Here is a 19,704-nt window from a genome sequence, read left to right on the forward strand (position 1 = left end):
GATCAGTCCTCAGGTTCTGGATAAAAATACTGCCTAGACTGAACTTGCAACATACTTCACTGAGATAATTTTGCATTGGATATCCAGCTAAGCTGTGGAAATAAAAGATACACTGTTTTTTAAAATTGGCATTGTCTTTCCTCTGAGATATGCCAAACAGTATCCCCCCTGAAAGTCTCTTCAGTTGTTTAGAGGATGTTACCTCTGACTACGGATGTTGGATGAAAGAAAATGAAGAAAAAAACTCTCTCTTTGAAATATGAACTACATAAAACGATTTTAAATAAAAATAATGACTCTTATGTGTACAAGTGTTGATATTTTTCTATACACTGTAAATTTTAATTCCAAAATGTATCAATTGTTGAATACTTCTAACCAATTAAATGAACATCCTGCTGCATGTCATTTTAAACCAGTAAGCTACAGTAGTTGAATGAAATCTTTTCCTCTAAAAATGTTATGAAACTTTATTGATACCAAACATACAATAAATTTCCTAGACATCATTTACTTTAAGAATTGTCAATTCAGAATAGCATGCCTCCAATACTTTTCATCAATCATTTCACAATGGCCTGCTTTTTTTTTTTTTTTTTGCTTTTTCTTTTTTTTAATAAAAAAGATGAAATTCATCAAGCTTTTAGAAAAATATTCCAATTGATAAAATCTAGCTGTAAACACTATATCTTTTGAAGTATGTGAAAGGGATGCAAGCTAGAACATCTCTGTTAACATACATGTATATTAAAAGCAAATTTTGAAAATTGGTTATCACACTAGATTCAACAAAAAGAATAATCAACCTTTTTGCACTTACATAGCAACTGTCACCTCAAAACACAATACCATAGGAAAATGAATTATACTGTGAACACACTTTCCAATGAATGTATTAGGCTGAATAACATAAAAATAAGAGGAATAAAGGTTATATGAATTATTCCTGATATGGAAAAATGAAATTTTACTGTGTAAGCAGCAAAAAAAAAAAGTACTTTATTCAGAATCTGATTCAGCTCAGTCAAATAACTTTGGAAAAAGTGCCATGTAAAATTCCAGAACTTGTTAAAAATAAGTCCACCAAAAAGGGGACAGAAGATAAAAGGAACATAAGTTCTTCTAAAAATAAAGTTTAAAAATGCAAATTTGGCTCATTAGCTAATGGCTAATATACATATACTTCATGTAAGATAGCATATATTTGAAGACAATATATAAACTGAAAATAAGAATTGTTGTTTTTATTACCACAAATTATAGGAACCTAATTCATGATATGATTTGTTATTGTGCTAAGGGCTGTACAAATACAAAACAAAGCTGGGCCTTTCAAAAGTTACTTTAAAATATCAGAAACATTAATCTGACAGGAGAATGAAGTGCATTGACTTCATTCCTAGCAAGTACAGAATGCAATCAGGAATTCATATGAAAGGATTTCTGTCTCAGAAGATAAAGAGATTACAGAAAATCTGGATTTCTTCACATGGGTCTTCACAGAGAATAATGTGAACCCTTCCTACTGGGTAATGAAGATATCAAATTATTGAAGAATTCTAGAAATTATATCAAAATAAATTACTGAAAAGTCATTTTTGTTTGTAGTATTGTTGAATATATATAATAATAATACATAATAATACTACACTATTGTAGTATTTGTGTTGCCTGCTCACTGGCCATTCTTTATTTGCTGAAAGAATTTGCTGAAAAAGATGTATTTATTCCTGGCATTTCTTGTGTGTAATGTAGGTTATTTTGTATAATCCAGAGCTATTTTATTGTGTTAGAGACAATTAAACTACTGTTTATACTTCCATGCTACCACACCACTGCTTGATATATATATATATATATATATATATATATATAAATATATATATATATATATATATATTTTATATATATTTTAAAATATATATAAAATATATAAATATATATATATATATATATAAAATATATATATATATATTTTATATATATATTATATATATATAATATATATATATAATATATAATATATATATATATATTATATATATATAATATATATATATTTATATATATATATTATATATATATATTTTATATATATATATTATATATAAAATATATATATATATTTTAAAATATATATAAAATATATTTTATATATTTTTATATATATATATATAAAAATCAATTTAGATAGGCAAATCTTGCAACAATCTTGGAAGATGCTGACATTATATCAAAAGGTTTACTCCATCTCCTGGAGTGGCACTCCAGGCCACAATTCCCATCCACAGTTCAGTCTCCAGAGTCGCCAGCTTCCCATGACAGCTTTTCCAATAAGATTATTATTTTCCTAGGAGCACGTAAAGATATATTTATTTATTTATTTATTTATTTATTTATTTATTCTGATGTTGCCTATTTGATGAATGTTTCTAGAACATTGTGTCACAATATGATATGATATGATAATTCCTTGAAAAATCAGATTGTAACAGTTGTACCTAGTTAGTTGGACAAACTTGGTCTTGAGATCTTAACGACAATTCCAATAGTATAGTACATCTAAGGAGAAAACCAGATATTTTGAGATCTGTACAGATGTAATGGACATAAACCTGCTAATACTTCAGGGGACTGTTCTTAACTATTTCTGATACTTTTACCTATTGTGATTCTGTGAAAACATTCATGGCTATCTGTAAAATTATAAGTAAAATTATTTTGTTTCATTGTAGTGTGATAAACAATCTTGCAGAGTTCTAAAATATTCCAACACTAAGGGCCTAAATTTACTTGTCTAATAAGATTATCATCTCTCAAAATACATCTGAAGTATTTGCTGCTTTATTTGGTATATATTGTTTCAAGCTTGAGTAGGCACATTTTTCATAAATTATGAAAACATAACTCAATGTCTCTTTTAAACTGCTTAAAAACCATAAAGCAGTTTTCTATGTCAAAGACAATGTAACCCAGTGTTGTCCATTATAGATAAACAACAGGCTATATAATATTATGTGATTGATCAGCTAATAACAGCTATCATAATCATAATCAGCTATTATGTGATTGATCAGCTAATAATATGTGTTATTTTATTTTCCCTCTTCTTTATGGATGATCCAGTGTATAATTGCTTAAGGTTTTAGCTCACAAACATTAGCACACAACTAAAGCTCTTAATGGGATCAAAAATATCATCTCTCATTTCTATTTGCGAGAGATAGCACTGCTTATTTATTCCTTTCATATTGTCTTTGTGCATGTGCACACGTGTGTGTGTCTGTTTGGCGGATTAATAGTATTGAATTAATTCAGAGAATCATCAGGCCATACAATACTTAGCTGTAGAAAATAGTCAGGTTAAAGGTATTTTCTTCCAAATCATCTATAAAAATTTACAATATAAATTGGTTAGTTTGGACTGCCTGTAGCAATAAATATTTTTTCTAATGAAAAGATGCGTTGGATAAAAAGTCTTTGGACTTTTACATGGCTTTTTGAGGTTGCTCAAATCACATGCAATTAAGTCTTTCTAATTTTTAAACCTAAGAACCTAACTCTTACAGAATCTTTTAATATGTTTTCATTAGTTTTCTATGATACCTGCTTGGAGAAAACTGTAGAAGATCACAGTAAAAGTTAATATTAGACTAACATTCCTCTTAAACTTTTGGGATTCAGAAAAAATCTCTCACTCATTTATCCAGTGCACAAATGTCAAACTCTTTGAAAATAAATGTGTTAAAAATATTTCCAGCTTCTGTTTGGGACACATTATAGCCACTGTGTTATATCATCATGCACATGATAATGAAAATTACAGTTAAAACTTCAGAATTTTTAAGTTCCTCAGTACTTAAAGTAGCCATAAACCTATTTGCTATTTAGCCATTTAACACAATTATTTACTGTTCAAGAGATACACAGTTACTATAGCAACAGCTACATTTACCATTCAGAATAAATGGAAACCCTAATCTGTCCTGCCAGTAAAGCAAAAAGCTTTTTAAATGTATCTGTTGCTTTTGTAATAGAAATTAGTGGCACTCAAATTATGAACCATGATCTTGTTGCAGGAAGCCAGCTTTGATCTTGTAGACAAATGTTATACCTGGCTCATGGTTTGACTGCATGTTCAGTAGTTTGACAACTGGCAATAATATACTTTTTTTTTTTTTATATAATTTCTTTAGCTTATAATAAATGACAGATTAAACCAAAAGAAATAAGAGAATCTTAATCTAGCTATTTCTTGTGGTTAAAATGATAAATAATCAAATTAACTGCAAGATACCTTTCAAATAAAATATTAATTCAATATCACTGAAATAATAATAATAAAAAACAGAGTAATATTACCAAAATATTAAAAGAAATATTAATGGCTGTTACTGTTTTCTGTATAAAAATAAATTAATTAAATAATTTTGAAAGGCAAATACAATTTCTTCACAGGCTTTCTGTAATATTTCTGCCTGAAAAGTTTGTAAGAACAATTTGATATGGACTATACTTGCAGAATGAACTAGACCATTTCAGGACTTCTCCCTATACCAACTTTGTACATCAGAAAAAAAATAATATATATATATATATATATATATATTGTATTCTGGAATAATGAGTGTGCTTGCAGAACCTGTCTTATATTATATTATGCATAAAGCTGGATTCTTCACAATGAAATATGATTGTTATAAAAAGGGTAATAAGACAATTCACTTGAATAATGTATTTTATATTAAACACTATTTTTAATAAATATTTTTGTTATTTGTTAATTATACTGTACTGGTATGTCAAGGAGTTTCCTGACTGAAGAACAAGCCTCCATCAGTCTATGCACTTGAAATAGTTGAGCATTTCTTACACTCCAAGCCAGCAGAGATAAAGTTGGATGTATGTAATGACTTGCTGAATCTTCCTGTCTCTTTCTTCTTACTTACTCTCTTTGTGGGACAATAAGGGACAGGAGCTATCTCTAGACTTCTCTTTCCTGCACTGCAGGGAATATTGTGTGACTTATTGGTGTAAGAAAGTAAGTGGTGTAAGAGAGTAAGTTAAGAACATAACCCCTTTTACCATCAGTGTCAAAAAAAAAAAAAAAAAAAAAAAAAAAGGCTAAATTCTGGCCATGGATTCTGGCCATGGAGTGATGCATATTCCAATCCTGGGGGGAGGGGAAGGAATCTGTCTTTTCAGTACCTTGAATGTCCTTACAAAACAAAACAGCAAAACAAACAGCAACAACAAACAAACAAAAACACTCTAGTCCTAAAATTTATTAACTCCAACATTTGTTATCCTTCTTCTTCCATTTGAAGAGATGTGATCATAATAAATATTTTCAGGAAAATTCTGTATTATTAATATATGGCCTTAGCTGATTTCCTTCAAATTGTGGCAAAGACTGAAGGAGAACCTCTGTTTCAAAACTTCTGATTTTCACTCTTTAAATGTTAAAACTTTCTGTTTACATGTTTTCTATTAAAAAATAAAATAAAAAAAATCCTCTGATTATTCTTATGCAAAGGAAACATCTAGGTTCATAATAGTTGAAGAAAGCTGAAATATTTTCAATCTTAAAAGCTTGGAGGTTTCCATCTCATTCAGCTGAAACTGTCTCTTCGGATAAAATGGCTGAAGAATGGTCAGTGTTTGCAGATGTACAGAATAGCTCTATGCAGTAGCTTGTCCTACTACCTGAAGTTTGGTTAGTACATTGTAGGTAAATATTTGAAAGCCTGGTCTGAGGTTAAAATAATAATAATATGAGTGTAAACCAAAAAAATCATCTTAAAAATAAAAGCCATACATTTTTTGTAATATACAGAAATAAAATTAAAAAAAAAAAATAATTACCTCATTCCCCAGATAGTTCTAAAATGTCATTTATTTATTAAAACAAACAAACAGAATTCGTTAATGAGGAAGTATGCAGAATCATGTTCTTTCATGTTTTTCCAGATTGCAGTTTTCGTCTAAATGCAAACAGCTAAAAACTAAGAAATGCAGTATTTCAAATTATAGATAACATTCATTCAATCTTAACTCTGCCTTACATTAGCAACAGCCCAATAAAATTATAATGTTTGTACTTGATCTTTCTTGGAAGAACAAGCACTATTTACACCTGTATTACAATGAATTCACCTTCCTCAAAGCCTTCTCCTGAAGTAATTAGATCCTTGTCTCCTTTGTATTCTTTTACACAGTGCTAGTGTAAAAAAGTTACACTTTTGAACATCACCTTCATCCCCATATCTGGACAATTTTTTTTTTATTTTTTTGTGCATCTGCAGTCATGTCAAAAAAAAAAAAAAAAAAAACATAGAAAGGGAGCTGGTATGTCTCTCTTTATTGTCCTCTCCTGACAGTCTCAAACACATCCCCTCATATTCTTCCTATCATTCTGTTACTTAATCATCTCTGTCCTCCTAGGAAGCTTTTGCATGTGTAATTCTACCCTACCTACTAAACACTTCCCACCTCCCCAGTTCTTAAAATGCTATCTAAATTTTCAGTAGGTTGGCTTTCTTAAAAACAGAAATGAGACACCTTCCTCTCTCCACCTCCTCCTTTAACAGAACAGATTTAAGTTCCATACTTACAGAACAAGACACGTGTTTTTTATTGGTGCCAACCCTCAGCTTTACATTGACATCGGCTGGGAAAAGGCATGTTCACCTTTTGCTGTCTTCCACTTCACATGAGCACTGCTTGGATAGACACCCTGGATGCTTGGTTTGTATTTAGTAACATATAGAGCAAAATGATTTAATTGCTCTGTAGGCATTAGTCAGCTATTGTGACAGCATAGGTTGCATGAATAACTGTTTTTGACCCTAATGTGGTTGTATATGATATCAGAAGGAAAAAGCTGATGCCAGTAATGAACATGACTGCATTTTTGGTTTCAAATATATGCAAAAATGTCCCTAGGACTAACCTGCAGACCATGCTGAGAAGAGTGGACAAGGAGTGAGGAGGTTATATGCAGGAATCCACTTCCTTAGATAACTTACATGTGATTCTGTTACTGTAAACTACATGTATACAGCAAAGCTAAGACAATTAATTTAAGCCTTGGGACTTTAGAGCATTTATAGAAATAGTGACCTTTAACAGTAGACTTCTCAATATTAAATACAAGAAAGGTGGGGTTTCTTTGTAGTGTTTCTTACATTTTCAATTTTCTTTCTTTGTCTTTGGAGGGCCAAATTCTATAGTCCTTGTTATAACAAAACTGCTAGTATTAATTATTAATAAGAATTTTGTTCAGTTAATAATGACAGAGTTTGGGCCCTTTGTTCTCAGCAGTTATTTATTTTCAGTCTGTGAAATTCTTCAGTTATATCTTCTTGTAGTTTTGGGTCACATATGCTTTGAATTTCCTCATGTAATTTATCTCTCAACCTTGGTTGTCACACAGAAAGTATAACTTTTACCTGCAGTTTTGTCTTCATCTCAGTTTCCTTTTTCTCAGTATTAACTCTCATTAGTCCCTAGCTGTCAATTTTAGTTTCTATTATTGCTTTGAGGAAAAACACCATAATTATCTAGAGCACTGAATATGTATTGGCTAAGTTAACATTTAGATTCAGTATCACAGGCATTAATATTAATAAAGACTTTTTCAATTCAAAAAGTTTAAATCACTTCTCAAATATTCTGATCTTATGTTTGAACTTTTTTAAAAGATTCTGAGGAAAACAACAACAACAACAACAAAAAACATTAGCTTAGTTTTTGTTGGTTTTTTTTTTTTTTTGGTTGTTTTTCAGAGATAAAAAATCATCATATAAGACTCAACATTTCTCAACAGAAAAAAAAAAAAAAAGAAAAGACTAGGTTTGTCAGCAATAGCATGAAGACAGCATTCAATAGTAATTAATGTGCAAGAATGATTATTCCTTTATGTCGATTGAAATTGATTTGGTGATTCAAGTTATTAGCAGGGGGATAAACGTTCATCCTTGCACATTCCAGCTGATATCCTTCTCCTACAACTTTTTCAGAAAAGGCAAATATGGTGAGTTTTCTTTGTTTGTTTCAGAGAAAATGTTCTTTCAGGGGGGTGTCCTGGTTTCAGTTAGAACAGAATTTTCTTCCTAGTAGCTGGTGGAATGCTGTGTTTTGGCTTGGGATGAGAAGAGTGCTGATAACACCCCGATGTTTTAATCGTTGCAGAGCAGTGCTTATAGCAAGCCAAGGACATCTCAGCCTTTTGCTCTGTCCTGCCAACAGGCAGACTGGGGGTGCAGTAAGAGATGGGAGGGGACAGACCCAGGACAGGTGACCCAAACTAGCCAAAGGGGTATTCCATACCATCTGATGTCATGCTATAGGGGTGGCTAGCTGGGGGAGGGGGCCGGACTGCTCGGGGTTAGGTTGGGCATCGGTCAGCGGGTGGTGAGCAATTGCATTGTGCATCACTTGTTTGTACATATTATTATTAGTAGTACTATTATCACCATTGTATTATTATTATTATTATTATTATTATTATTATTATTATTATTATTATTAATTTTACTGTCTTATTAAACTGTCTTTATCTCAACTCATGGGCTTCACTTTCCATTTCTCTCCCCCGTCCCAGAGAGGGAGGGGGAGGGTGAGCGAACGGCTGCATGGTGTTTAACTGCTGGCCGGGTTAAACCACGACAGGGGGAAAGGGCATTTTAGTTGGTTTTAAGGTAGCATAAATCTTTTCTTTAAGATCAAAGGTTGATTTTGTAAAAATTTCCAGTTCACCACTGAAGAGGTTCCCACTTCCCAATTAGCACCCTGGCAAACCATTCCTAGGAAGTAGTTTGGAAGTAGGTATGAGTCTGGGTTTCCATTTGACAGACCTTTTTTGGAGGATAAGTGTATAGCACAGTGTAGATACAGGCTACCCTGTGTGCTTTGGCCTCCATACCTGGGAAAGTCTCCCAGCATTGTTTAATTGAATAGATGTGGAAATATGGTACTAAATGTTATGTGATCTGAACTATTCATTGAAGCCATGGGAGGTCTCCAACTTCATCCTGGGCACCATGTATTCAGCTGACTGAATACAGCTCTTAGTGTTGGGAAAAATAACTTCTTTCATAGTTCGTCTTTTCTTTTTGATTTGTTAATAGAGTTATGCAGCATTGACTGTAACATCACAAGGGTAGAATTGTAATGACGGCAGATGATAGAGTGGAATGAATTGGCATAAGTGCCTTTTCAGACATACTACAATATGCCTGAGGAAATGCCCTGAAAACAGGAGACTTTGGGTGTTTTATCATTTTAATGTTTATGATTCTGTGAAAATAACACTCAAGAAAGCAGTTTCTTAAAAGACATTCTCAGATACAGCAAGTAATGATATTGATGAGAAAAAATCAGTTTCATGGTGGCAGTGTTTAAAAATAAAAGTTCCTTTGAACTCAGTGAGAACCGGATTTAATGAAATTTAAATTAGAGTGAATTGAATAGACATGAAAGAGTTAATCATCTGGAATGGTACTCATATGGAATAGAGGTTCCTTCCTCTGAAAGAAACTGCCTGAGTGAATTCATGTATATTAATGTTTATTGTTCTTTGACCAAGGCTTGCAAGTGTATATTTTTAAAACTAAATTCTGATCCAATTAAAGTAAATGTCAAGGATTTGGATTTTTCTGTCTTTGAGATTGTCCCTTATATATGAAAGTGACTGTACTGCAGGCTTGTGGAAGTGCAGCTTGGCAGCTCAGCAAGAACTTTTTTTTGTTGTTCTACTGCAGCTGTTAATATATTGCAATGATCCTATAATTTTTCTCTCTGCTAAAGGAATTTCTTGTTTAGCATGAATGCTAGTGCTAAATATCTCTAAAATGTTTATCTCTAAAATAAATGTGTCTGCTTTCTAATTTTACTACAGTTTTGAAAGTTGGAATAGAATATAGACAAGATGTCATTGTTAATGTTATCAACAAGTCTTATGAGGAGCAGCTGAGGGAGGTGGGATTGTTCAGTCTGGAAAAGAGAAGGCTCAGGGGTGACCTTATTGCATTCTACAGGTACATAAAAGGAGGCTGTAGTGAGGTGGGGGCTGGTCTATTCTCCCACGTGCCTGGTGACAGGACGAGGGGGAATGGGCTAAAGTTGCATCAGGGGAGGTTTAGGTTGGATATTAGGAAGTATTTCTTTACAGAAAGGCATACTTTAGGCATTGGAATAGACTGCCCAGGGAAGTGGTTCAGTCACCACCCCTGGAGGTCTTTACAATATGTTTAGATTTAAAGCTTAGTGATATGGTTTAGTGGAGGACTTGTTAGTGTTAGATCAGAGGTTGAACTTGGTGATCTTGGAGGTCTCTTCCAACCTAGATGATTCTGTGATTCTGTGAAATATTTGTATTTGATTCTTGATCAGCTAGAGGTCTGCTTTACAGTCATTAACAATTTGTCCATGTTAAAGCAGAGACAAGAGGGTAAGTCTTGCAGCCACTGCTGAGACATGCTCTAGTTTTATTTATTTTGTGTTTTCCTACTATAATGTTTACAAACATTAATTCCTCTCCTATTGCAACAGTATTATTAGGTATAGATTCACTTTAAAATGACCTTTTTGTATGCATCAATTGAATATTGTCATAGCTTCTACAGCTCATTGCTACTGTTGTTATCTAACTCATAGTGGTTTATCATCTCATCAATAAATCAAATGATTCTGGAAACTGCATAATCTATGATAAATAAAAGAATATAGGACAAATAATTGACATTTTATTAATGATTTCAGTTATAAAATATATAAAAATATTTGTCATATTAATGTGTCAAAGTCAAAGTCACAAATGACTGCGATAGACCAAATTTTTGATGGACTTGAGTACAGAAGTGCAGGTGTACAAGGTTAGACCAAGTTTTATCCAGAATATCAATTTGTAGCATACTTAGTCTTGGAATCACTTTTATTCAATTTAATTATAAAATGGTTATACAGCATAGGATAAAAGTTCCTATACCTGTCTAAGGCTTTCTCTGAAAGAGAAGTTCTTTAAAGCTAAAAGAAAACATGAGATATTCCTGTATTGGGTTTACTTGGCAGGGTTTTGTTAGCAGGGGGGTTATGTGAGCCGATCACATAGCTGCACCATGTGAGATCAGAGGGTTTCACCAAGGTCAATGCAGAAGAAGGGGGAAGGGTGCTCTGGGTGGCAGGACAGAAGTTCCCCTGCAGCTGGTGGCGAAGCCCCTAATGGAGCACACTGTCCCCCTGCAGCCCATGGGTCCCGTGGCAGAGCAGATCTCCATGCTGCAGCCTGTGGAGGAGCCCCTGGTGGAGCAGGTGGATGTGGCCTGGGGGAGGCTGCGGCCCATGGAGAGCCCCCGCAGGAGCAGGCCCTGGGCCGGAGCTGCAAACCATGGAGAGGTGCCCACGCAGGAGACCTAGTAGTAGTAGCTGCTGCCCTTGAGGCACCCACGCTGCAGCAGTCTTTTCCTTAAGGATGGTCCCCATGGTACAGACCCATATTGGATTCCCCACTGAATTTGGAAGCAGCTCAGGTGACTTAGAGGCCAAAATCATACAGAAAAAAATAATATATATATATATATATATATATATATATATATATATTCAAATCTCAGGTTTGATAAACCCATATTTAAATAATATATTTGCAGCTCCTGAAGGAGCAAAGTTTATCCATTACTGGGATTCTCGCAATCATCTCTATAATTAGAAAACTGTTAGTATAACATAAAATGTTTATTTTATGACATAGTTTTGCAAGCAAATGACAAAATGCAATATCAAAGGACATCAGGGAGTCAGAGAGGGAAATTGACTGGTGGAAGCATACTCTACCCTCTCTGAGACAGACTCATGAGCCAGCCACAACACAAGTAACAAAGGTTCCCCTATCCCACCAGGCAGCCACTACACAAAAGAAAAAAAATTCCCCTATCCTGCAAGGCAGTAGGAGAGGACCTAGACCAAGAGGGGGGAATGGAAGCAGGTTTCTGCTCGAGGTGGTAGGCAAACCCTCTCCCTGCCCACCTCACCTTCCCATCTACACTTACATAGCAGGTATGAGGCTCTAGAACATGACAGTCAAAACAATGATGTAGAAGAAAGCCCATCCCAGTTGGAAGGGGTGCCTAAGGCAAGGAAACCTACCCCCTGCATCACTACATCTTCTGTCAAGAAAGAAAGAAGGTTTATTGTCATAGGGCACTCCCTTCTGAATGCGACAGAGGGCCCAATATGCTGACTGGCCCCAACCCACAGGGAAGGCTGCTGCCTCCCTGGGCTTGGATAAGAGACATTGCAAGAACAGTCGCTCACCTGGTATGGCCCTCTGACTACTACCTGCTAATGCTTTTTCAGGCTGGTAATGACGAAGTAGCAAGGACAAGTACAAGAGTGATCAAAAGGGACTTTAGGGCTTTGGGGTGACTAGTTAAAGGATCAGGGGCACAGGATGTGTTTGCTTCTGTCCTTCCAATATGAGCGATCAATGTTGACAGGCAGACAAATCTCATGAATATGTGGCTGTGAGACTGGTGCCAGTGGCAGAACTTTGGGTTTGTTGATCATGGGAAGGTCTACGTGACACCAGGCCTGCTGGCACCTGATGGGATACACCTCTCTCAGAGGGAGGAAAGGATTTTTGCCCAGGAGTTAGCGGGGCTTATAGATAGGGCTTTAAACTAGAGTCAAAGGGAGAAAGGGATAAAACCAGGCCCACCAGTGATAAGCTAATGGATGGCACAATAGAATCAGAGGAACTGTGTGCTAGTAATGTTCTTCGATCTGCTCCACAAGGTGCTTCGTACAATGGGGCACATTTGAAGTGCTTCTACACAAATGCATGCAGTACGAGGAATAAACTAGAGGAGCTAGAATTCTTGGCCCAGTCCCATAGCTACGACATCATTGGCATAAATGAAACCTGGTGGGATCAGTCCTGTGACTAGTGTGTTGCAATAGATGGTTACAGGCTCCTCAGAAGGAAGATGCAGGGGGTTGGTGCTGTACATGAAAAAGGGCCTGGACTGTGTGGACATTGCAGCTGGCGGTGGCAAAGTTGAGAGTCCCTGAGTAAGGATTAAGGTATGAAAAAATAAATAATAAAGGGGATGTCTTCATGGGAGTTTATTACAGACCACCCGGCCAGGATGATGACACCCATGAATTATTCTTTGAGGAACCAAAAGATACCTCAATATCAACTGCCCTTGTCCTTATGGGGGACTTCAACTTGCCAGATATCAACTGGGATTACCACGTGGCAGACGTTAAAATGTCCAGGAGGTTCCTAAAGCACCTTGATGATAACTTCTTAGTGCAGGTGCTAAGGGAACCATTTAGGAAAGGTGCCTTCCTAGATCTGTTGCTGGAGAACAAAGAGAGTCTTGGGGGGGATGTGGCAATTGACGGCCATCTTGGTCATAGTGACCATGATGAGGTTCAGGTTAAAATTTTTGGTGAAGGGGAAAGCTGTCACCAAAACTTCAGCTTTGGGTATGGGGAGAGCAGACTTCAGGCTGCTCAGGGAACTAGTTAGTAAGGTCCTCTGGGAAACTGCTTTTGAAGGCATTGACATCCATCAGTGCTGGTCAGTCTTTAAGAACCACCTCCTAAAAGGCAGTAATTCCAGATGTAATTCCAAAATATCAGAAGTAAAGCAGGTGGGACAAAAGGCCAGCTTGGCTGACCAGGGATCTTCTTCTGGAGTTTAGGCAGAAAAAGAAAGTGTATGGCTGCTGGAAGCAGGGTCAGGCAATGTGGAAAGAATGCAGCAACGCTGTTAGCATTTGTAGGGAGAAAATTTGTGTGTCCAAAGTCTAATTAGAGTTGAAGCTGGCCAGGTCTGTGGGAGACAATAAAAATGTTTGTTGTTGTTGTTGTCGTTGTTTGTTGTTTGTTTGTTTTTTAATATGTGAATAGAAAAAGGAAGACCAGAAAAAAACATAGGTCTGTTACTTGATGGGGAAGGCCACCTCACAGATGTAGGCAGAACAGAGACATTTAATGGGTCTGGATGGGATTCATCCCAGGGTGCTTAGAGAGCTGGCTGATGTCATCATGGGACCTTTCTCAATTATTTTTAAAAGGTTTTGGGAATCTGGAGAAGTCCCAGTTAACTGGAAGCTGTTAAATGTTGTGTCAGTTTTCAAGAAGGGCAAGAAAGAAGACCCTGGCAACTACAGGCCTGCCAGTCTCACATCAGTGCTTGGTAAAATTATGAAGATTATCCTTGATGTTATTGAAGCTCACGAGGGAGACAATGCAGTAATTGGTCACAACCAACATGCGCTCACAAGGGGTAGGTCCTGTTTGACTCATTTTATTTCTTTTTATGATAAGGTCACCCATCTAGTTGATCAAGGGAAATCAGCTGTTGTGATCTTTTTGGATTTCAGTGAAGCTTTTGACACAGTCTCCCACAGGATCCTACTAGACAAAACATCCAGCATACAGCTAGACAAAAACATAATATGATGGGTGAACAGTTGGCTAATGGGTAGGGCTCAAAAGGTTGTGGTAAATGGGGCCACATCAGGCTGGTGGCAGGTCACAAGTGGGGTCCCCTAAGGCTCCTTTTTAGGGCCAGTTCTCTTCAGTGATTATATAAACAATTTGAAAATAGGACTAGAAGGTGTGTTGAGCAAATTTGCTGATGATACTACACCGGGAGGAGGTGTTGACTCTGTTGAGGGTGGAAAGGTCTTGCAGAGAAACCTGGACAGATTGAAGAGCTGGGCAATTACCAACTGCATGAAGTTTAACAAGAGCAAGTGCTGGGTCCTGCACCTGGGACGGGGCAACCCTGGCTATACATACAGACTGGGGGATGAAATGCTGATCCCCCAGTTCCTCTGGGGATACTCACAGATAGGGATCTGGGGGTTTTGTTTGATAGCAAGCTGCATATGAGCCAGCAGTGTGCCTTGGAAGCCAGGAGGGCCACCATACCCTGGGGTGCATCACACATGGCATTGCTAGCTGGCCAAGGGAAGGGATTGTTCCCCTCTACCCTGCGCTGGTGCAGCCTCACCTCGAGTACTGTGTGCAGTTCTGGGCACCATGGTACAAAACGGATGTGAAACTATTGGAGAGTGTCCAGAGAAGGGCTACAAAGATGGTGAAGGGCCTAGAGGGGAAGATGTACGAGGAGTATCTGAGGTAACTTGGCCTGTTCAGCCTGGAAAAGAGGAGGCTGAAGGGAGACCTCATTGTGGTCTGCAGCTTCCTCACAAGGGGGAGTGAAGGGGCAGGCATTGATCTATTCTCTTTAATGATCAGTGATAGGACCTGAGAGAATGGAGAGAAGCTACAACAGGGAAGGTTCAGACTGGATATCAGGAAGAGGTTCTTCACTGAGAGGGTTGTCACACAATGGAACAGGCTCCCCAGGGATATAGTCATGGCACCAAGCCTGTCAGAGTTCAAGAAGCATTTGGACTTTACAGTTAGTCACATGGTCTAAATTTTTGTGTAGACCCGTGTGGAGCCAGGAGTCAGACTTGATGATTCTTATGGGTCCCTTCCAAGTTGGGATATTATATGCTTCTAAAATGCATTATAAAAGACACAGGCAACTGTAAAGATCCTTCTCAGATCTTCTGATTCCTCAAGGATTCCTCAGGTATTGGCTTAGACTTCACTAGCTCTCATGTTGGTGTGTCTCAATAAGTGTTTAGGGAATCATGTCTTACAACTTGCCTTTATAAACGGTTAACCCAGAACAATCCATGACATGTGCTTTCTCTACTCATGATGGAGTCTTCTTCACTTGATCCTTTGAAGTTTATTCTTCTCCTTGTGATTAACCATAAAGATATTGAATATACACTAACTTCTTTCTTCTATTCTTCTTAAGATTGCTGAATTAATATTTATATTTCTGTTGTGATCAGACTATACTACTTTTTACTTCACTACTTCATTTAGGCATTTATACTCAGAGGCTATTTCTTCTCATGGAATCACTGTGATTAAACTTAAAAAAAAATCTTATAAAAGATTTGAGAAATATTAATTGTACAGGAACCATTCGGAATTTATAATGCATGTCTGAAGTAGTCTTGGCAAAGAGTCTACATACCATGTATAAACAAAAGGAACTGTTTCAGAATAAGGTAACCAAGAGTGCACAACCCCAAAACAGTGAAAATCCAGTTTTAATAGAGTTAAGTGAACTACAAGAATCACACTTCCATGACCATCTAGATGAATTATTTTCTTCCCAGCCTCGTTGTGACAGTTTCTTCATTATAACTCTTAAAAGTTTCTTAAACTTTCATTCTTTCTTAGGTTCCCCTACCTCAATATCTTCCTGAAATCTCCCTAAATTTTCAGCACACCCCAGAGAATTTCTACAACAGAGAATTTACAATGCAAAATTTCGGAGGCAAGGCAATAAGGGGAGTAGAGCAGTTCTCATCAACACTAGTCAACGCAGAATCACAGAATTTCTAGGTTCGAAGAGACCTCAAGATCATCGAGTCCAACCTCTGACCTAACACTAACAGTCCCCACTAAACCATGTCACTAAGCTCTACATCTAAACGTCTTTTAAAGACTTCCAGGGATGGTGACTCCACCACTTCCCTGGGCAGACTGTTCCAGTGTCTAGCCCTTTCGGTAAAGAAGTTCTTCCTAAGATCCAACCTAAAACTCCCCTGGCACAACTTAAGTCCATTCCCCCTCATCCTGTCACCAAGCACGTGGGAGAACAGACCAACCCCCACTTCTCTACAGCCTCCTTTAAGTTATCTGTTGAGAGCAATAAGGTCGCCCCTGAGCCTCCTTTTCTCCAGGAGAACATGGACATCTGATCCAGCTATAGTTGCACAGCTGTGTGATCCCACAAATCTTTCTTTGCTCAGGCTGGGTGTGTCTCTGCACACTTCAACATGAACATTGCCAAATTCTGAAACATTCTGAAAAAATAGTTATGCAGGGGAGCATAAGATACCAGACTTCCATAGGAAATATAAGACAATAGTACATGCTTTGTTTGCTTTCATATTTAATTGCAAATGCAATTTGTTTTGTGTGAAATGGTTTCAGAAGTGATGTTTCACTGGAGTAACACTCATGTACTGAAGCAAAATTCAAGGTCTTTCAAGTTTGTTTTGAAATACATGGGGTAAAAGGGTCACGCGTACATACTGCAGGTGTTATTGCTTTGACTGCTAAATGTTATGTGGTTACTTTTGTACTAGGGATGGGATTGAGACCTCCAACTCATTTTGCAATAGACTATTGAATAGCCATCAGCTGAAGCAAATTTCAGTCAGTAGCAACCAAAAATGCAATTGAACTCAATGACCTGGAGGTCATTGGCTCTGTATCTCATTACCACTTTCCTAAACCTTCTAGTCTCAGAGTATTTCCTTCAGTCTTTTGAAAAGAGACATCTATTGTGCAGATATAACTGCCATTGAGTATCTTAGTCATTTAACTTTAGATTGTTGAGTTTCATTATTGTTTATTCCTTTGTCTCAAGCTGAATCATTTTCAATGAGTCAGATAAAGCACTATCATTATAATATCATTTATGAAGGCTACATGATTGTAGCTTTTCTCACTAAATCATTGAAATAGTGCATTTTTTTCTTGTTAACTATTACTTTATTTTCAGATGTGGCTATTACATTATTCTGTTTATTTATCAAGGAAACAGTTTTTAAGTAGAGATCCATTGAATTTCTCTATTAGTATCTGAAATATTGATTAGTTTTAACCATAAAATAAAACTTTTGAGGGACGCTTTACATAAGCATTTTTGCTGTTCATACAATTTTTCCAATAACTGCCTGCTTTTAAAAATATAATGGGAGAGATTTCTTTTTCATTTTCTTTATTTTGCCTGAACAAAAACATAAGTTTTGCTATAAAAGTTAGATTTTTGGTCCATCTTATATAACATGTCAGTAACCATTAGTTAGAAATTATTTAGACACAAATAAACTAAAGCATCAAAGACATGGGAAATTGTTTCCCTCCAAATAATCAGTTTACATCCTGAATAGTGAAAGACAATAATCTAAATCATTACTACTATGAATCAAAATATTTTATCTTACTCTTTTATATATCAGGGATGTTTGAAGCGAACTCTGGCATCTGTGTGTCAAAGACATTATCTAGTGAATAAAAATCCTACTCAGAAAAATATTTAGGGTAACTGTTTCTGTCTGCCCTTCAGTAAAAAGGAACAACAAAGAAAAGAAGGGATGAAAGAAGAAAGGAAGGAAGATAAGAGGAAGGAAGGAGAGAGAAAGAGAGAAAGACAGAGAAAAGAAGGAAGAAAAGGAAGAAGAGAGGGAGGGAGGGAGGGAGGGAGGGAGGGAGGGAGGGAAGGAAGGAAGGAAGGAAGGAAGGAAGGAAGGAAGGAAGGAAGGAAGGAAGGAAGGAAGGAAGGAAGGAAGGAAGGAAGGAAGGAAGGAAGGAAGGAAGGAAGGAAGGAAGGAAGGAAGGAAGGAAGGAAGGAAGGAAGGAAGGAAGGAAGGGCAAGCTTGACTTCTCATGTGTTTTTAACTTCCAGAAGACTTAAAAACCTCTAAAACAGAAATATATTGTTTAAAAGATTGCAGTCAGTGGGAAGGTCACATTGAGCAAGCCGTTTGACAGCTGGAAAGTATTCCTACCAATGAATACCATCACCATAGACTGTTTTGAGCTAGGGGTAATGTAAACACAATTTGTATGTTTCACATGTCTTTCCTGTGTTCCCTTTGTAAAAATTAAGAAAAAATAAAACAAAAGAAACAACAAAAACAACAACAAAACACAGCTTTTTTTCCAGAAAAAGACAAAAAGATAAACTCATTTTCATTTATAGTCAATTGACATTATCTTAGAATCCTCTTTTACACATTTGTAGGAAAGTATGTAAGTAAAACCTCTCCCTTAAAAGTGAAACAATGATTTTTTTTGTTGTTGTTGTTTTGTTTTCTCCCATACTGCATGGAATTTTTATAATATTAACATAATAATGACTCTTAAAAGGATTTCATCAACTTGAAATCTTAAAAAATGTATAAACTAATGGAGATGTAAGTTTTAATAGTTAGACTGACCACATTTATAGTTTGCAAACAAAAATATTTTTTTTTCCAATATTTGTTTAAGTTACTAAATATGACTATACTGGTCTCCCTTCAGCTTTTTTTCTTCCCTCTGTAAACAGTAAGGCCTTCATTCAGAAGATGAGTCATGCAATAAAAAATAAAAAATAATATTTTATTTTTTCTACAAAGTGAAGTCATGCAAAAACATATAATATTCTATCTGCAGAGTTAGATGAAGTTGTGAAAGAGTTTTAGTCCTTCTAAGCTGCAGCAAATATAGAATTATCTGAAATATACATGTATGTAATGATGAAGAACAGACCTACTGAAATAACTGTACCTTTGTTTGCAATTCTAGCAGAGACATCAGGAATTTAATGAGCCTTTACTATAAACTGCCCTCTCATGCCGGAAAGTGGGCCCTTGCGAACAAATTTGAGATTTGAGGGTAGCGGAGCATAGGGAAACTTGTAGACATCATCTGCACTGTAGCTACTTTGCTGATTGTTTGAAAAGTTCAGTCTCAGCCAGAGCTGTTAATCTGGAATGTTCCTCAAGCATTACATTCACTTTAGTTATTTATTTATTAACTTTTTTTTTTCTTAAGCCACTTATATTAGCCCTTAGGTTTATAAGAGGGCTCAACTGT

This window comes from Anas acuta, chromosome 2 (assembly GCF_963932015.1).
Source record: "Anas acuta chromosome 2, bAnaAcu1.1, whole genome shotgun sequence".
Classification (NCBI taxonomy): Eukaryota; Metazoa; Chordata; class Aves; order Anseriformes; family Anatidae; genus Anas; species Anas acuta.